General features: G+C 36.1%; 1 protein-coding gene across 3 annotated transcripts in view; it reads right to left on the reverse strand.

Moving 5' to 3' along the window:
* Positions 1–22,307, reverse strand: part of Eip63E (cyclin dependent kinase Eip63E) — a 1,061,463-nt gene that overhangs the window by 209,806 nt on the left and 829,350 nt on the right. The window lies entirely within an intron of this gene.

Here is a 22,307-nt window from a genome sequence, read left to right on the forward strand (position 1 = left end):
ACATGACTAAATGTTAAGTGTATAACTTTGCGTTTCATGATTTACATATAAAGCGATTAATTTGTTCTGAATAATGTTTTAGTTTCCAAAAAACCTGCCACTGTTATTGCAAGTGGTTACGACAAGTCAATTGAAAGGTTCAGAGCCATAGTGGGCCAAGTGCCATATATTAAAAACGGAAAAAACAATGGTTAAAATTAAGTGAATACCATATTTCAATGAAACATATAGCAAGTTAATGTAAAGTATGCACATTAAAACTAAATGATATGTCAATCTTCATTAAACTATGGTATTCACTTACCTTTAACTTTTTGCTTTCTCCGTTTTCAATAAATGGTGCTTGGCCCACTATGGCTCTGAACCCTTCAATTGTAACGTCATTTAGATTAGATTGATAGGGGGGGGGCACACCTTGGCCTACTTGTTCCTCAAATCTAAATCCCCTAGACTTTTGGTTATCAAAAACAATCAGGTTAATTTCAAAGAGTGATTCCTTACGCCGAAGGGCAGAGGAATGCATTGCCACGAACGGACGTCACATTGAGCACCTCCTACGAACAAGTTTTCAGATCTCAGAAAGTATGTGTTGTAGGACCCATGTTTATTAGACATTTTTTCTTGTTTTGATGCATACTAGCACCTCCTAAAATATTGGATACTTTTTTTTTAATACCTTGTATATTGCATCAAACTCGCAAGACTGTCTCACACCGCTATACTTGTACATCACGGTAATCTGTCATAATCATAACACAGTGATTGTCACCAGTTAAAATCGGGCTTGCTTTCTGGATCACATTGCATACGTGGTAACAGTACTGGTAGAGCCCGGACGAGAAGTTATGGCACCGGCGCAAGGGACGCATTTTAGTTCGTTTGGTTGGACTCTCCCTCACACTAAACTGAGGGGTGTTGGGTTAGTTGGTTACTAGCATTCCGAGTGTTCGGATCGTTCTGCTACTACCGCTATTGCTAATACTGAAAACATTGTTCTTCTGACCGCCCTCATTATGGCATTGTCTAAGGTGTGAAATCATAGAGTAGTTCATAGTCAAGGACATGAAATAGCATACAATGTATGGAAATTCATGTCAGAAGAGGCTGTAAACGGAATACCAATTCCATTGAAAAGCGTGTGTGCAAGAGTACTGGCTGCCACTGCTATTTCAAAGCGAACCTTGGCTGGATCAGGAAAGAAGGGGAAAATATTGAGGCAGGAACAGCAGATTCTTTCTCCAGTCCGGAAAAATCACAGCCGAAGACGAAGATTGTTGCAGCTGTAGACAGTTTTGATGAAAAAGTCATAAGAAGACTCCTCTATAATTTCTCCGCTACCCATAAGCAGAGGCCGACTCTGCAATTGCTTCTTCCAAGAATTGATATCAGTATGATTATGTGAATAAAATAGAGAACAATTACATTGAAAGTGAACACATGATGGACAGTATTTTGGAGAACATTTCCATAAACTTAGGGACATCTGATTCCAGCACAAATCAGTCGTCTGATTCGGACGGAGAATAAGAATATAAAGATGGAATAGCGGGCGTAATTTCATTAGGTACCTTGGGACTCTTGAGTAGGAAAGATAAGACGAATGCTTTTGGAAAGAGATGAAACGCATATGCTTGCCGCTCTGAGCTTGAGAACCGTAACCCAAACAACCCCCACTCCTCTACCCTGCTGGTCGGCAATTTAAAACTTAGCGCAGGTTGGTGCCATAACATCTCGTCCCAGCTCTAGTATTAATTACAATTAATGTTAACAATGGATGTTAATGAAACTTTTACAAAAGGAGATTATTTCTCATGTTCAAATTGTTACCATAATTTGAAACTGCAAGTACTTAAAATTCACACAAATTACATTCATCCCTGTACTCGACATATGCAGCAAAATGCAAAACATTCCCGCATAACATGCAAAATTCATCGTGTGGTAATACACATACAGATCGAGCTCGACAATTAATTATTTTAATATTGTGTGCACGCGCGTTAGCAGTACTCCAATATAAACCGGGAGCTTGTTCTGTCACCATCATTATGCATGTACGTACATAACATCGGCATCGTCGGGCCACAGGTTAAGCTGTACAATTATCATAACTTATTTTTCACTAACACCACTAAGCTACTACCTACATAAACATTCGACATGTTTGCACATCATAAAGTCAGTGCAAACACTATTCCAGCAAAATAGGACGCCGACGCGACAGTGGCATGTTTTGTTCAGCTCTTTAGTAACATAACACAAGCTGAATATTAGGCTATACAGACCGACTGATTTGTCACGGAAAAAAACATACTTAAAAACTTCATTTTTCAAATAATTAAATTAACAGATACCTTCCTGAATCGACAATTAAAGCATTCAATTTGAAATCCAGTACAATTAAGATTGAAATTATAGGTATCCTACAAGCAAAACTCAGCTCAGACTCCTAGCGCCGCGCATGATATACCCCTCTTACCCCCCTGCAGTAAGCGGGTTCTTTAATAAGCGGCTATTGGTATAGCTATAACGGCTACGGTTGCGGACATGTGCACTCAAAGAGCAGCTGTAACAATAACCAATTAAGTGAATATAACATTACAAGATGTCAACATCGTCTCTTTCTAAGTCACAATCGGTATCTATCTTCACTGTCCTCATATTTAAATTTTAAATATTTAAATGAAATGAAATTAATATTTAATATAAAACGCTATGTGACTCCCTGTCTCTGTAGCAATAACAAGTGTTCAGTTCAGCACAAGAAGATAATACGTGCGCATGCGCATAGTGTCGGTGGTGTGATTAGAGACGGGGAACATGCTGGGAAGGGAGCATACGTCATCTGCGCGAGACAGTCACGCCCGCTGGTTTCTGCGCACTGAGTTTTGTTTGTTGGATGCCTATAGAAATATGTACCGTGTTCGACAAAAGTAGTTACTACAAAATAAAGCTTTTAAGAAATCTGTTATACTTTTAACGATTTTATAATATAAGAATATCATTAGATGTCTAGTATTACTTCTACTACTTCTACTACTACTACTACTACTACTACTACTACTACTACTACTCTTGTCCTCGGTGATCTATTGCGCCTTTGGGCCCGAGATTCGCGAGTTCAAAACATATGATAAAATCTTTAATATCTCCTCCAGAGATTTACCCTGTCCCTAACAGAGGGCTGCCGGCAAAACCATTTCTCGCTACATCGAAATTTGGAAGTTACACAATATATTAGTAGTAGTAGTAATAGTAGTAGTAGTAGTAGTAGTAGTAGTAGCAGTAGTATAGTAATAGTAATAGTAATAGTAGTAATAGAAGCAGCGACAGTAAGTCCTCGCGCATTTATAGACTACAGATAATATGAGCTCATTGAATGGTATGCATAAAACGTAGAAATTAGTAAAGAGTAAAAGTAAAAGCAATTACTTTTTTCATATGCATAAACATTGAACGTTTGCTAACAAAGAAAGCTCACCAAGTGATAATGGATGTTCACAACGATTTTTCCCCCAAATGTTCAAATTAAAATAAGAAATCTTCCTATAAATTTCTACATCCGGAGAAGGCCTAGCCTTCGAGATATGAATTTTCAAAATAATCGCTCGACACTCTCATGTCTCATATCTCCATTGCCATCGTGAAGAAGAAAATGTTTAAGGCTCCAAATGTTTATGCATTGTTTTCAAAATCAGAAAAGCTTATGAAAACTCACCTCTTCAAGTGGTTTCAAGAAGTATACTTCCCATTTGTCAGCCATCATAGCATTCTTTTTTTTTGGTAGACTCATGGACCAGTTACCGATGTAGACAGACTATATAAAGAATAACTCCAGAAAGTAAAACGATGGAAGTGTTAACATTTCCAAAGCACAAACTCCGATTGTTCAGCCTCTTGACGATGACTTTAGGCCTTGGAAAAATATCATTCGAAAGTACTCTGATAGTGTTTTGTTACTTCGCACGAATATTACCTAACTTATATTGCATCAAAGAGATAATTGCAATCCCTAACGCATAATCAGCTTTCATCTCCTAGATATATAAACATGTTTAAATATGGCTGGCATAAAGCCAGGTACCTTCGCAACAAACCTGATAAATTCGTAATTCCTGTAGTATTCTGTTTTCATGTTGATGTATAGAACTGCTCTAAAGCTGACTATGAGAAACTTATTTTTCTGAAATGTTCGTGGTGCAAAGTTCCACTGTGTTTTAGCATTTTCACAACGACTTCCACTACTGTGACGAGTACACTGAGTAATTTCAGGTATGCTTACATTTCCTTATTATTTCTTCATAAACTATTCTATAGTCAATTTCATGAATATTATGTATCTGACATGTCATTTTCTTAACATATTATTTAAGGAGATTTTGAAAGCACCGTATGCAGCTAGATGAGATTTATTATCTGATATATCTAGCACATAGCACTGTTTGCATTAGCTGTTATAGCTCTGGATTAAAGACTTTGAAAAAAAAAACATATCTCGAAAACTAGATTTTCTCCGGATTAGGGTATGCAGATTCACATCGATAAAAAAAAGACGACACAGAGCTTCAAAAAGAAGGACATTTTCGAAAAAAGAGACAGAAAATATGTAATAGCCTACTTTTATTTAGGTCTAGGCCTATATTATACTTCAAATTACGTCAATATACAGTACAGATTTAGGCTTATATCATACTTAAAAGTATGTAATATCTATTTTATTACAAAATAATTATGATAAAACTTAATAATAATGATATTACAGTTAGCTACATATGAAAGTCAAGGGAACTATAATTATTAAAGAGGACAGAAAATATATATTTATATTTAGGCTTAGGCCTATATATATATATATATTTCTTTTTAATTAAAATTATGTCAATATCTATTTTATTATAGCATAGGGGAGAAGTGGGTACAGTAAGACAGGGAGAACAGTGAGACATTTTTTTATTAGATGGTAAATTTTGATGTTGAGATGCTAGTAACAGTGGAGTTTTATGTTGCATGAGTAAAGTAACAGTATTTTCATACTCGATTTTATTCTAGTTATAAAGGTGAGTGATGAAAAAATAATTCGTAATTTTTCACTCTAGAAGTAAAATTTTTGCTTGTGTTTAATGAAAGTTATATTGGATATACAAATGAGATATACATATGAATGTTTTGTTATGCGTAAAGGGAACAGTGAGACATGCCATTGAAGGGATCACTGAGACGTCTCACTGTTCCTATGTACCAATGATTTGCAAAAACAAACTGTAATTATAATACATTTACCAGTAACTAACATTAAAAATTAACATACTAGTAACCAATTTAGGAACTATAGCTTAAAATAATGGATACATTACATTTTAATGGTTTCATAAATAAAAAATTATTCACAAAATTTAAGAAAATGTTACAAAATAATAAAGAATTAAATTAAATTCTTATAATTATATGCTTTGTTGTCAATAAAAATTCATTTCATTTTTTCGCAAAAGTTCGAAATGTCATGGAAAATTCACTTTTCCAAATGTTCCAGATGTTTCAATGGTTTCGAAGTCAGACATCAAAATGATTCTAAATAAGCCTACAGAACATGTCAAGATAAAGAGACAGCAAGCTTTCCTTTCTTTTGAAATAAATGTAAATCATTTCAATGTCCGTTAATAGACACTGTGGTATCTCACTGTACTCTCCTGAATGGGAACAATGAGGCAATTGCATTTTTTTTTACAAACACGTATTGTATATTATATCCTTTATATATTAACATTTTTGTTTATGTATTATTGTACTCCATGTTTTAATGTCTATTTCTATTGCACTTGATTTTAAAAATACTTTAATTATCACTTGCATACATATGTCTTAATATTTTGTGTCTCACTGTACCCACTACTCCCCTACTTATGAAATAACAATAATATAAAAAGATTTTACAGTTAGCTACATATGAAAGCCAAGGGAACTATAATTATTATCAAAATGAGGAGCAAAGAGAGTTATGAACGTTAGCAAAGAGGATATTCCGTCGATGGTGCTCCACCTACTGGCAAATTACTTCAAAAGGGCGTCAAATCAGATAGCTTCAAAATATCAGGCAACAAGTTACGAAAAGGAGGACATTTCTTGATTTTTCAAAAATCCGCCCTGACCCCGGACAAAAGACTGAAAAGGAGGACATGTCCGGACAAAAGAGGACGTCTGGTCACCCTACTCCGGATGTAGTTATTATAGGGAGGTTTGTTATTTCAAATGGAACGTATGGGGGGAACAATCGTTGTGAAAATTCATTATCACTTAGTGAATTCTCTTTGTAAAAAGAAATGCGAGTACTTAGCGACTTGAAGCAATTACTACTATCGACATGCGCATGCGCTCAAGCCAGCTGTTGCAGTAGTCATTGTATTTTCGTATGTGGCGCGTGCTTGCTTGTTGTAGATTGTAAATAGTGACTCGTCACGTGATCTAGTGGCTAGACTGCTAGAGCACGTACTTACGATCCTGTGGACCCGAGTTCGATCCCCGGCGTATCTCCGATTTATAATTTATATTGCCCTTGGTAGCGTAGTCTGTATAGCGCTGGCCTTCTGTGCTCGAGGTTGCGAGTGCGATCCCGGCCGAGGTCGATGGCGTTTAAATGTGCTTAAATGCGACAGGCTCATGTCGGTAGATTTACTGGCATGTAAAAGAACTCCTGCGGGACAAAATTCTGGCACACCGGCGACCTGATATAACCTCGGTAGTTGCGAGCGTCGTTAAATAAAACATAACCTAATTTAATTGAACTTATATTGGGCAAACCCGTGGTCCAGGCAACACAGGGGTTTCCCTCGGGAGCTCCGGTTCCCCTGTGGTATCCCAACAAATCTTCATTATCATCTCATCTCATCGCGGTTGTAGCGTAGACAGGTTCCTATAGTGCACGCTAGGCAACGACTCTGTCGGTAAATACAGGGACATCATTTTATTTTTACTTCAATTTTTATTGTACCTGAGTTTTTGAATGTACTTCACTCCCACCCCTTCTACTAAGGAAGTTCCAACTCCGCACAGAACCAAGACCGCAGATAGTAAGCAGTACTGAGTTACTGAGTATAGTACGTTCCAGAAATATGTTCGCGTTTTCCAGTGACGAAAGAGCTTTCAATATTGAATCATATTTTCGCACAGGTACTGTCCGTTTGCCTACGTCGCATCCCGATTTCCTCCACCTGCTTCTGCTCGCCCCTCTATAATAGCTGGGCTGTCTTAGCTCTTTTCTGAAAACATTAATTTCTCTTAGGAATTGGGAGTTTACGTAATATTATACAGCTGTTTAATTTAACTTAAATAAAAGGGCCTCGTTAAGTAATTAACTGTCACGTGATTTCCTCCCTTTCTACAATCCTGCGGCATAACCACTTGGACGGACAGTAGATAGCATGTCTGAGTAATTTTATATTTTCGGGTCGGGCAGAAGTGAAGATTGAATTTACAGTACGTAGAGTAGGTACAGAATTATTTCAACATGAGTTACTAGTACGAAGGACGAAACTGGCAATTGGAATTGGATGCAATAGTCTATAGTGCGATAATATGCACAAAAGAACTGAAGCCTGTATCGAAATGAACGGCCACCATTTTCAAAATTGTGTTTAAATATTCATATTATGATTATTTTTCAATTTAACTTCTTTCTCTATATTGTACGCTAATGTGCTGTAGACAGTATAATATACACTGCATAATGAATACGTTCGCATGGATAACTCACTTCGTGAGTAAAAACACTTATTCTTAATACAGTACTGTACTTTGATTAAAGAAAAACCTAATGAAAATTATCAAACTCAAAATCGCGATATTTCCTAGTTTACGTAAATGGATGAACTACTTTTCTTCCTTCCTATACCTAGTAGAGTGATTTGTGTTTTACGCCAGCATCATCGAACTCCAGTCTTGGAGGGAGGAGCAAGCGGTGTTTCCGGTTCTCTAAAGGTATAGACAGGTTAATATTAAAAATGTTAGTAAAAATAAAATGATGTCCCTGTAGATCTACATAACAGGCTTTATATAGATCAATGACGAAGAGTCAAGTACCCGCCAATAGTATAAAAAACATTGCAAACAGTAAATCATAAACAGTATTTATATGTCATATACCAATATTGATTCGGACAATACTGGTGATGTTCAAGATAGTCAGCTATGTTTTGTTGCATTTTCCTGTTCAAGAAATCGCAAGCACCTGAGATTAAAACACAGAAAGATAAGGATATGTACAGTGGAGCGTCTCGTTTAGGCACAGTGAAAAGTAAACAAAGAGCAGGTAACGTGTGGACGAGCCGTACGATAAACACGGAGGATCCACAAGATTTTACTGTAGTTACAACATTTATGGCGGAGCATTAATTGAAATGATATTCTCCAGAAACACACAAAACAAAAGAACACAATTGCATAACGTTATCATATACACATTTTAACAAACAAGTAATTGTAACATTGAAATAATTCAATATAACAAATCAAATTTTACTACTTTCTTTCAAGCAGCATTTTTTACGATCATGAATTTCATTGTCTATATGATTAACATAATATCACCGTCTTCTGTGGCCGAATTAATAAAACTGCAGTATATTGGTCTGAAGTGGTTAGATACATTGTCTGAATAAATTGAACTTTGAGAAGGGATATTTACGTTTAGGAAATAGTGCTGTCACTTCAGATCAATGTACTGATATTGATTTGTTATATTGAATTATTTCAACGTTACAATTGCTTGTTTGTTAAAATGTGTATATGATAACGATATGTTCTTTTCTTTTGTGTGGTTTTGGAAAATATAATTTCAATTAATGCTCCGCCATAAATGTTGTAACTAAAACCTTGTGCACCCCTCGTGTTTAACGTACGGCTCGTCCACACTTTACCTGCACTTTGTTTACGTTTCCACTGTGCCTAAACGAGACGCTCTACTGTAATATGTTTGGAAGTATATGAAGCCAACTCTGGAACAAGTATCACTGTGAAGCGAACTAAGCAAAAACGAAGGCCAAAGTGAAAGTTATGAGTGATTTGAAAGATACTGGAAAGAAAAAGAGTAAAGTACGGTACGCCTACTTTCCTGGGAAAAGGAGCTGCTACACGTAGATATGATTATCAAAGACTCTAATCCAACTGCGTTTGAAATATCATATAGGTCTATACAAACTCTTTTATGTGTAATAATAATTTCCCTAGCTTGTTTCAAGTTTAGTTCAATATAACAAGTAATTAGTGTGGCTTATTGTAAGAAGTGTACCCAAGTCAGAAACTTACTGCATTTCCTTCTGGTACAGAAGCTCCTGTTACTGTGTAAGTATGGAAGCGGAACCAGAAGCGTCAACATCAGACACGCTGATGCCACAAGTAAGAACTGAAAGGACACCGGCGCAATTGAGTCGACTAAAGCGCTTGACTAACGATCCAGAGATGCGCTCGAGCATGGGTTCGATATCCGCTGGTTCGTTTTTTCGAGGTTTTCCCCAAACGTAAGGCGAATGTCAGGTAATCTATTGCGAATCCTCGGTCTCATCTCACTATGACCAATCTCATTGACGCTAAATAACCTAGTATGATACAGCGTCGTTAAAAAACCAACTGAAAAAAACCTGAAACATGGAGTTCCATCCCACCACGTGATTCTTCATTTCGTCCGATGAAATTATCACTTAACATTTTTTGTGGGAAACTTATAGCTACAATATTCCTAAATAACTTTCTAATGATAGTCTTCTTGATTTATACTGAAAGTCTTTTTTCCTCAACGCGCATGAATGCAGCTATACTGCGTTCACGGCAAACCTTTTTGTACTGGCATAGAGAATCCACACTCGAGACATGCTACGATTTTCCTTAATGAAGACTAAGGAGAAAAAGTTTTATTATGCATACTGTACGTTTATTATTAATTACTACTCGTATGTGTCTTAATAAATACTAATCTGTGACGTCACTATGCTTTACTAAGAGTAATAGCATTTCCTAAGCAAATTTATGCATTCATTTCATAGTAGTTAGTAAGATTCATTACGCATAAGTTTCTTACCAATTACTATATGTCTTAATAAATTAATGCTAAGGTCTGTGGCGTCACTATGCTTTTCTAAGAATAATGGGATTTCCTAAGCATATTTATGCATACGTTTCATAGTAATTACCTACTAAGATTTCTAATGAAAGTAATTACTATCTTTCTATGCATACTACTGCTTCTGCTGCCGCCGCCACTACTACTGCATACTATTATGGTCTGTCCAAAACAACTTCCGACCAGACAAATGGCGCCTTTAGTATGTTACCATTGCAACTATTCAAATCAACGAATCACGAGAGACGCGTAACCATGGTAACGGGACGGTGTTGCCGTGTCCGTTTACAAGTTGCACGAGAATACCACGGCCTAGTGGTGAATACAGTGCCCGGAATGAGTGAATTGGCTGGTTAGCGCGCGCTTTGAGTGAATTAAAAATATTATTTAGTTGTATTATTGTTTTAGTGAATCGATAATTATTATGTTTAAATTATATTACACGTATTATGTTCGTTGTCATTGGTGGAGTGTGTGGCTAGTGTGTGTTTTCTAGTTTCTGCGAGAGTTTCTAAACAGGTGACTTGTGCAATGTCGGAAGGAAGGAAAGGCAGGCGGAGAACAAAGAATATTGCACGAGTACAAGGTGCCCCCATGGATGAATATATAATAGGATGCGAAACTTACTGAGTTTCCCGTAACACATACTAGAGGCGCTGTTGTAGAAATTGATCTTGCTGCCACCTGTTGGGAGGAGGGGCGTTATTACATCTAGCAGCGCACCAAGAAGCGAAAAAAGTAACTAATTACTAAATGCATTTAGCAGCGCACCTGGTGACGAAAATGTTAAACTGTGCAGAAAGTATTCCCTCCCACCCTCATCGATATTCAAAAGTAACCCAATTTAAAATAAAACATTTACATTTTTATTCCTCACAGCATCTTCTACTGAAAATTCTTACCGGAACCAACAGAAAGATAAAAGAGACGATCTATTTTACACTACCTGATTAAAATATAACCAGACAGAGACAAAAAATAAAGTAAAAGATTAGATAATTGGGATTGTATTCTTTGGGTATTTATTGTATAGCGCAATGGAAAAGTCTGCAAGAACTACTTAGATAGTTCAATTTATTATATTACTATTACTTTACAATACATTCAACAACACTATTTTTACAACGTCCATAAACATTACTGTTTATACACATACGTAGTATCACTTTATGTTCACTTATTAATAAGTTTCTGTCTGCCATCTTGTCTCCTCTCGAATGGATAAATAGAGAACTCTGGGTAATGTACCCAACACGTAGTTCTAATGTTCATCACCTACGACTTTGGGCGCTTATCATCTTATTTCAGCCCCCTGCCGCCAGATGGTGCTGACCGCATCCTATGTATATATTTATCCATGGTGCCCCGTTGAAAAGTAAAGCGTGAGAGATGGTGTGTTATGTAAGGGAGTATTTTGAGAGTGAAAAAGATAATGGCGAGCCTCTTTTACCTATGGCGCAAGTCGTAATGAGAACTGCTGCTTGTGTTAAAATTAATAAGAGCACTGTTATCAATATTGGAAAAGAAAAAGACCGTGCAGATTTTTAATCGCAAATATTTTTACAGTTTATAATTTTTTCAATACCTTTCTAAGAATATTACATTGAAGAATACCGGCACTCATAAAAGTAAAGACTTCGTATTAAATTTAAACATGTTTTTACAGTTTACAGTCCTTTCGACGTTTTTTTAACGGTATTACATTGAAGAATCCCGGTACTACTACTACTACTACTACTTTAATTAAGTAGGTTATTTTACGACGATGTATCAACATCTTAGGTTATTTAGCGTCTGAATGAGGTGAAGGTGATAATGCCGATGAAATGAGTCCGGGGTCCAGAACCGAAAGTTACCCAGCATATGCTCAAATTGGGTTGAGGGAAAACCCTGAAAAGACCTCAACAACTTGTCCCGACCGGGATTCGAACTCGGTCGGGCCACTTGGTTTCGCGGCCAGATGCGCTAACCGTTACTCCACAGCTGTGGTACTACTACTACTACTGCTAATAATTATTATGATAATAGCCTAATAAAATAATAATAATGTACACAAATTTTAAAGTCTAGTGTTTAACAAATTGGTTAGAAATGTATGTGTTCATGTCAGCCGTTCATTACTGCACTCTATCGGCAGCGCGCTCGCTTACAAGAAAGATGGGCAACATGACAACACTGCTCCCCTTTCTCTCTATGCTGTCAAGTCGGAAGTAGTTCTGGTCAAGGTATACTATGAATATTCCCGGGACTTCTTCCACGTTCTTTCTTCTGGATAATTAATATGAAAATTTGATTGGATAAATATACAATATCAAGATTAGATTAGTAAGCCCGGTTACTGCTTCATACTTCCATAGACTCAGACATACAGGGTGATTCACGAGGATTTACCGTCCCTTACGGAGCTTATTTCCGAAGTCATTCTGAGCAAAAAAAGTCATATAAACATTTGTCCTAATCTCAATATTTTCAGAAATATACTAACTTGTAGTTGTAAGTAAAATATCTTTTTTCTTTAGTTGTAAGGGTAAAAGAATATTACAAATAGAGAATTAACTATTCAGAAATATCATTTCTTTAATTGGCTAGCATTCTGAAGCTAAAATGTATTGTTAATTGCTTTGTACAGATAATGGGCTAAGGTGATCAGTTCCTTTCATACATCGCCGACTAGCTACATACTACACTAATCAGAGGATATTTCGAAGATAAAAAAAAAACAGAGTTATCTACCATAACATTGCGTTATTGTCTGGAACCGAATTGATTCATATTAGAATTACTGAAATCCTGGAAAAGTGTAAAAAAATATAAATAGGATTCCACTTTGGTAATTTCGTGGAGGGGTAAGGAAAGGTAAGACGTAGCCCTACACCTACCTGTAGCTGTAGACCTATTTCTTTGATGGTGATATTATGCTTGTCTCTTATCGTACGTCCTTCGTACATACAGACTTGATTGTTAGAAACATTATTTTAAACAAGCAATAGTAATACGAATCACGTCGTAAATATATATATATATATATATATATATATATATATATATATATATATATATGAAGCCTCCAATTCCAAAACAGTCTACATCCATTCTTAACAATTTTCAGGAAACGCCAAAAACTGATAACTTTTTTCCTAATTGTTTGCAGTGTTCGTAATATTTGAAGCTTATTTATGGAAGCAAAGAGGGAATTTAGGCACAACATTTATTAGAAAATTGCTAGAGACATTTAGGTAGATGACGAAACCGCCATTACCTCAATTTTTTAAAAAATGTATTTAGACAGTTTTGGAAATATATATTTTCATTTTCTTCAATCAATGACTCAAGACAACCAAACATTAAACAAGCCAATCAGTAGAAACAAAATTCAGTTCCACCTTTAGTATTTAAACACGCAAGTCACTCGTTCACAAAAATTTTCCTCATTTACATTACAAAATTTGGTTAAATATTTATGATTATGGGTTTTATATGAACTATGAAACGCTTAAAAAAAACAATTTTGGGCTTTTAGAGGAGTATCTAATCGAAGTAATTCGTACCTGTGATATGATTTTAAATGCAATTCCATTTCGGCATACATTGTAGCTGTTTGAACCAATATGCAGACTGAAATTTGTACACTTAGACTAATGAGCATGAGTTATTATAGCCGTTCGTACAGATATGAGCACGGTCGGCATGGCATGGCATACGAATAAAAGTCCCTAATTGCTTCCACGTGCAACGGCATCATTAGTTACAATAAAATGTATGAAATAACGAATAACATAATAACATTTGGGTATTACAAATTACAGTATAACACATTAAAACATTTTAATACTTATATTGCCGTGCTAATGTGTTGTTATTATTATATTTAATTAAATTCAATTTACAATATGTAACAATATTAAGTTCTTGTTTTGTGTACTCAGGATTAAATTGAGAAGAATTCTGTGTCCACAGATCAGAGCGACCAATACTCGAATTTCTCAAACTTGGTCATTTCTTTTATGATTCTCTAAACTGTTCCTAAGCTAAGAAATTCGTCGTTCATATAGCTGTAAGTAATATCGTATGTACACCTTTGTATTATCATAAAAGATTCACGTATTTAAGAGTTTCGTAGTACATACATAGACTATAGACCGGAGCTATTGCTTTATTTCAAAATATATTATGAAATAACGAACTTCATTCGGACAATGCCCTTTAGAAGTGAATAACCTCATATCTATGCCCGAGTACTATCACCGACCTCTGAGTTTCATCATATCTGAAGAAATGAAAACCACAGAAAAATATATTTTCAGCTTCTCACATCCCAGAGGAATTTTGTTCGGAAATGGTATGAGACAGTCTTGCAACGTGACCAAAAACAAGGACGGCTTTGAAACTTCCTAGAACTTCGAAACAAAACGAAAATCAAACAAACTTTTCCAACGAACCTAAAATTTTAACCGAACACAAAACAACTGCGATTATGGTTAGAGAAAGACATTCGCATCATCATCATCATCATCATCATCATCATGGTCATCATCATCACTCTCACTTACACATACTTCTGGCAGAAAGTAACCAGAAGAAAAGACAGAGCTGTTACTGACTGGTACAGATCTAGGAAGTACAGGAATGTTAATCGGGAAAATGAGCTAGCATAAGCCAACACTTCATAATTTTTATAGTGTTCTCCATAAGACAAGATATTTCAGAAAGAAAAGTGAATGTCACAGGCCACAGTAATTGATATTAATAAATTAACGTATTTCAGCTGACTAATGCAGACACTAATGCAAGCAGTGTTCTCACCATACTGTCTCAACTGACACCATGTCGTCAGCGTCTACAAAATATGTATTTATAGGAAGACATCTGAAAGATACAATAGAGATATCTGATGCAATTTGTCGGTAACAGATGCTTAACAAGAATGACGTTCCTGCTAAGTCCTTTAGTGATATTTTAAAACTATGTCAAATATAAAAGTAATAATAACAAAAAAAAAACCGCAGAGAAATAAATGCACAGTAACAATAAAAACTGCGGAAAAATAATTAGTACAAAACTGAAAGAAAATAGAAAATTATAGAAAATCGAACATCAGAACATCCAATTTTTGGTCAGCACGAATATGCGATGAGACATAAAATAAAGTTGATGACATAGATTAGCAACAATACATAACTTGAAATCTTTTTTTTTATTACTATTGGTAACTGTCCGTTATTCACCCATATGAAGACCAATTTACCGACAGAGTCGTTGCCCGGAGTGGGCCAGTCTACGCTACACGTGCGCTGAAATGAGAAAAAGATAAAGGTTTGTTGGGATGCGACAGGGTACCGCAGCTCTCGGAGAAAGCCCCTGTGTCACCTGGATTATGGACTTGCCCAACACAAATTATAAATCGAGGGTATGCCGGAGATTGAGCCCAAGTCCAAAGAATTATAAGTCCAGCGCTCTAGCCACTAGACCACCGTGGCGGCAATCTATAAATGCATAATGACCACAAAGTCATTTAAATATGCGCTCCTGCATGCAGGTAGTAGGCCATTGATGATACAAAGGAGGAGAGTTCGACCGGCGCACAGTGTGTAATTTCAAGCATCTAGCAGGCCAAAAATCATATTTCTCACCCCTGTCTTTAATGCTCAATTCTTGGGTAGGCGTGTTCATAACACTCCAAAATATAATACCCAAGTGGTAGACAGATGGTTGCATCTTGTAGGAGACCCTCACAACAGAGCGAAAGTTGCATGTCTCCGATAAGATCATTTACGCTGCAGAGGCAGGCGTGCAGTTTGTATTTGGATGGTGCAAAGTGGTGAAGTTAGTATAGTATTTTTTTCTAATACAGAGTATGGATATATTATAAGAAGGTATGTACTTACATATAAGCTAATTTTCGTGACAAAAATTATTATCTTATTGTCTAGAATAAGTGTCTGGATAAACATGTGGAAAAAGTTTGAGTTTTACCTTATTATATGATTTCGAGTTGACTTTTAAAAGGTGTAGCCCTCTATCACCTCGATAAAATTTTGTAGAGATATTCATTATACTTTTCTGAATACGACGTCGTGATTTTTTTCTGCAACAAGACGCATACAAAATAACTATTCATTATTTTCAGACGCCATGCGCTCAGTAACCCGGAGAGCCGTTTTGGAGGTGTGGAGCAAGAGTGAGGGAAATAATCCCAATAATGAAATTATAAAACATATAATTCAACATTTTGGTCTCCAAGGTTGTTCTGAAGACATTTTACAGTCAATAAAGAAGTCAATTAGCTTTCTATGTTCGAAAATTCGATTACAGCGGCGGCGCCGCGAATCCGGTCTCGGCATAGCTCAGATGGAAAGAGCGCTCAGCGCGCAAAGCTGAGAGATCCTGGGTTCGAGTTCCGGTACCAGAACAAATTTTTCTCAGATAATAGGTATCTACATGTATGCTTACTTATAGCCATTGATTATTCAATGAAGACGGCGAGGTCCTCATATACAAACATCCAAACTGTGATGCTACCTATCGGATTTTCCATGAATTTTGGCATCCACTAGCGCAGTTAGATACATCGAAACAACAATATTATAATTTTTATGTGATAATTAAATGGTATGACATTTCGTGTGCCACCCTGTATGAATATAAAGTATTTAGGGTAAAGTTTCCTAAATCCGTGATACCTCTAATCCCGTGACACTTTTTAAAAATACAATGTCAGTCAAAGCTTTGTCGTTCGACCATAGCGTCAGACATCTTTCTCGAACTAGTGCATCTTTCACATACTTTTGAGACACTGGTAAATTTCCTAGCAAGATACATAATCCCTTGACATTCAGTGAAAAAAAAATTATCACGGAATTAGGCAACTTTACTATAACAGTTTGTATACATCTGAAGTCTGATTAGTGAAACATGTTACTAGTCAGCGATGTATGCAATGGAGGGGGAAAGGAACTGGCTACCCTACCTCACTATCTCCTGATTTCGTTGCCTCATGAGTCATGCCTTACTAGAGTAACTTATGAGCTTCCAATCTGTCTTCGGACAGTTGACTCAATATATAGTAATTTCCGCAATTATACAGGAATGAAGTTGTTTTGACATCGGTTCATTTTCCACACAGCGGTTTTCCGCATTTTTCTTAAAAGAAACGTTAAGTTCCAGTATACGGTGGAATATCCACAATTCTGTTTCTAAACATAATCACATAAGCACAGTCTAGTACTCCCTGAAGGAGTAAAAACTCGTGCTCAGGGAGATATCTAAACACAAAGATAAACACAAACAAAGATAATTATTTGACACAAACTGGGTCAAGAAAAAAAAATTACAGGAATAAATTAAATTTAAAAATACAATTTCAATTTTAACAATTTAAGTCATACAAATACATATACATATTAAATCAATATATATATTCTTTAAAAATTAAATTCCTAACGCTATTTTTGAAATTTGTGATACTAAAATTTTCCAAATTTGGGTATTTATCAATTATTTTATTGTATAACCTTGGACCAAAGTAGGTACCATGGCTCAGAGCTGTGCTTGTGAAACACTTTGGTTCCTCTAGTCGTATAAAATCGGATCTTTTAGTTCCACATTTATGATGATACAATTTGAATTTATTACGGTTTTTATGTATGAAGATCAATAAGGCAATATAATAAATCTGTTTAATTCCCAAAACATTAAAATCAGTGAACAAAAGCTCGGATGAGTAATCAATTGGTTTATTAAGGCATATTTTAATTACTCTTTTCTGAATAAGTATTAGTGGAGTGAGATTAGAAATACATGCATGTCTCCATACTGGAGAATGGATTGAAATAAAGCTAAATAAATGAGACGTAAAATATTAATCGGTAAATATGACCCAAGTATAACAAAAATATAAATTGTTTTACGTAATCTATTGCATAAATATGTAATATGTTTATTCCATTTGTGGTTAGCAACTATCTATGGATGCATATTCCCCACGTATTGAGCTTCGTGACTGTATATACTAGACTGTGGTGAAAGTCTGAAATCTTAATGAGAAAACAGAGTGAAACATAAACTTATTTGCCTGCGTCTCCAGTCATTAGCTAAAAACAAATGCTGTGTTTGACTGGTGAATTACGAACATGGAGAGGTAGAGACATGGCACCAAGAAAACGAAAATAGTATTTTACTGAATTTCTCACGAAAGTTTTACAATTCAATTCTCCTTCCCTACTAGAAGTAAAATATTATAAGATCAGCGTGAAGGTCTCAATCCACGATTTATTAATCTTTCCGTAAACACTTGTAGAAATAATAGGTCTATATAATATCAGTGCGATATGGACTTTGTTCAGAGTTGATATAATCCCTGAACAATCTCAATGCTATCCAACTTCTCTTTAGTAGGCACGCCGCGTTTGCTAACATGATTATGGAGGAACGTCCCAATAGGCTTAACTTCATATTAAAGTGTCAGGAAGGCCCGATCCGAACGGAATTGTTATCGTTGGTTATATCGCTGCATAACATTTTCCATTTGAATACAGTTCATGCAATTAGATCATGAAAGTGATCAGTGATCACTAATCATATAAATTACTCCCTCTTCAGTCACATGAGCTTGTCCAACAGTGAGGGTTCTTTTCTATCTTGTCGACCTACAGATTCGTAAATAAGGCACGTAGATGGAATTGCTTAAAGTAAACGAGTACTTCAATAACTAACAGAATCAGGGATGTCTATTCTTTCACAACAATAGTTTTTAGCAGGAAAATCCAGTTATCTTTGTAGGTAGAGAAACGGACTAGGGAGCAAGTAAGGTCAATTTTTTAATCTTGTCCGGGATTTTCTCAGTCTTGTATAAAAGTAGGTATTTCCCGAGGGAAAATACGTCCGGAACATGGGACTAATCAGATCATCTCTTTCTACTAGAGCTGTCGATTAATCAAAAATTTTTATCGGCTGAAAATACTTTTAATCGATTAGTCGACCGCTTAATCGAATTTTAATCGATCTTAAACAGTGTTTGTAAGTTTGAACATACACATCTAATATCTTTTTACAACAGTTCCATAAGTTATAAAGAATAACACACGTGTTTACCATTTTTTTTAAATTTATTGATGTACATTGCAAATAATTATTAAGAAGCAATTCACACTGTTGATACAAACTTACGGAAAGTTTGAAAAAAAAGTTTCCAGTTTACACTTATTTGTAATCACATCTCTTTGCTCCAACCAACAACGTCAATACGTTGACAATACTTTTCAATATTAATTGTCAATAATACAGATATTATTCTGTTGGACAAATTAGTAAAAAATCTATAGTATTCTCATAGCTGCAGTGCATATATTTGTACAGATTACTGTGCACGTAACTGCGGAATCCCGGCCAAACAGGTCACTCAGCTGAGTGCGCTCCTAGTATAATGGCAGTTGACATTGGACATATACGTCAACATAGGCTATATGCCTAACTTGGAGTCAGGTCACAAAGGGAAACATTGAAGGAGGAAGGTTCGATCCGGTACTGTGGATTGAATTCGTCGTAGCTAAGTGGTCAGAGCGCTTGGTACGTAGAACCAAGGACCCGGGTTCGATCCCCGGCGCCTGTGCGAGTTTTTCTCCTCAAATATTAATTGTCAATAATACAGATATTATTCTGTTGGACAAATTAGTAAAAAATCTATAATATTCTCGTAGCTGCATTGTATATATTTGTACAGATTACTGTGCACGTAAGTGCGGATTCCCGGCCAAACAAGTCACTCAGCTGAGTGCGCTCCTAGTGTAATGGCAGTTGACATTGGACATATACGTCAACATATATGCCTAACTTGGGAATCATTGAAGGAGGAAGGTTCGATCCGGTGCTGTGGATTGAATTCGGCGTAGCTCAGTTGTCAGAGCGCTTGGTACGTAGAACCAAGGACCCGGGTTCGATCCCCGGCGCCGGAGCGAATTTTTCTCCTCAAATATTGTCAATAATACAGATATTATTCTGTTGGAAAAATTAGTAAAAATCTATAAAATACTTCACAAGTTTATTAGTTATTTGAGTTTCTTCAATTTAACAGAGGCTTAGTAGACATAGATCCACATTAGAAAGGATGACCATGTTTAAGATGAATTGAAGACTACTTGCGCTTCCACTATAACCAAACGATTTTCCACATTGAATACAATGACTCTGAACAATAGCAACCACGCACAAATGGCTTTGAAAGTGAACTGATAATCTTGAGCCACCGAAAACTGAGCTTTGACTGTTTTATAAAGAACTAAAGGACAAAGTAAAATGGACATGGATGAAACAAACCTATTCCAATATCATTACTCGAGTCATTAGCAATCTTCCGAATGTAAACTTCCAGCTTCCTTCGGGTGGTTATTTTGGCAAGGGCCAACTTGTCCCCGAATAAAATACAATACACGGTACGCCATTTCATAGTTTGTAACAGTAAATAACCGCCTAAGCCGCGTTTTCAAAGAAGAAAGTGTTAGGGAGGAATTTGTGTTTACATGTACTTACAGTGTTATTGCTTTTAGCTCTCTGAAGCAAAATGACAAGAACGTTAGTTTACATTAATGACCTATCAATCATAGCTTAAGAGTTTACCGCATCAAATGTTATACAGATTTTGTGCTACACAGATTTTGCAAGGCAGTTATGTTTCCTTCACCATCGGATAATTTTAACCTGTTCGATTAATCGATTAAAACACATTTCATGGATTAATCGGAGTTTAAAATTAATTGGTTAACCGGTTCGATTAATCGACTAAATCAGCGATGGGCGTTTGAGTGCATTTGCCCTCCGTGCGCACGGGGAATTCCAAGTGCGAGCGCTGCAGCGTGCTGTGGTGTGCCAGCAGCTATAACAGATCTTACACAGCTTTTAATGAGCTAAATTTAGGACTTCTGGGAAAAGAAATTCCTAATACACAATTTGCAGATAGATTTGCAGCTTTTAAGGAGAAATTGCTGTTATGGATACGTCAAATGCAAAAGGGCGAAATAAATCATTTCCCATCCTTATCTAAGGGCATAGAATTTTGAATACCGGTAATGAAAATTTCGAAATGTACGCATGTATTCTATCTGGTCTATTAGAGGAATTTACATCAAAGTTCCACGATTTAGATTGCCTGGAAATAGATTTGCGTATTTTTGCTACATGTTCTGATTCCAACTGATTATTGATAACGTCTCTCCTTCATTATAGTGTGAATTGATTGACCTGCGATGTGATCGAGAGATGCGAGCGAAAAATGATTAAGGTCAAGGTGAGAAGGTTTTGTGTTTGTTTGGTTCCACTTACAGATGTGAACAGTTATTTTATATTACGAAAATAAACAAATCTCAAACAAGAAATGATGGGCTTTTAACGGCAGTTCTTCGCATAGCTTGTGCTAAGACAGTTTCTCAAAATCTTGAGAAACTGAGTAATATGAATTAATGTGCAACAAACAGATTTTGTTTTGTATTTAAGGAACTGTTTCATTACTTTGTGTTCTTATTTAGTTTGGTAGAATAACATTTTCTTTTGAAACATACAGTACGTACCGCAACTTTAATAAACCGGTTTTCGTGCACTCTATAAGCACACTTCTCTCGTAGTACACTGTGCAAGCACAGACTGCATAATTCTGCCCAACCCTGGACTAAATCGACAGTTCTAGCTTTTATTGCTGACATCAATAAATCACGGGAACTCTCAAATGCTGCCGCAATTGCTTTTATATTGGCATCTTTATGTTTAGATTTGGATAAACGTAATTAGCAGGCTTAGGATCCGAGACAACTGAAGAATGAAGTGAAATTACAGTGCAATAGAGTACAGATGGAGTGAGGCGGCGCGTTGAGTTTTGTTTACCTGTGCGTTAGTGTACAATCCAGTTCGTAATCAGAGGTACAGTACGATTATTTAGTCCTGACAATAGCCGGCGATCTGCGCCATTAGAGTCCGTGCTGTGCCACGCTGAACACCGTCAGTTTAATTATAACCACCCTGTACAACTAATCAAAACAAATTCCATACAAATATAATTATTCAGCTCACGAACTTTTACTTAAAGCCTTATTCAATTGTGCAAATCTATCTTTCAGGTAGTTGTGAAGCTGATTTGAATAATTTCAAGGGAAAAATTGTTCCGGGGTCAGATATCGAACCCACGACCTGGCTAAACACACCAAGGCTCTACCAA

Source organism: Periplaneta americana, chromosome 12 (genome assembly GCF_040183065.1).
Source record: "Periplaneta americana isolate PAMFEO1 chromosome 12, P.americana_PAMFEO1_priV1, whole genome shotgun sequence".
In the NCBI taxonomy this organism is placed as follows: Eukaryota; Metazoa; Arthropoda; class Insecta; order Blattodea; family Blattidae; genus Periplaneta; species Periplaneta americana.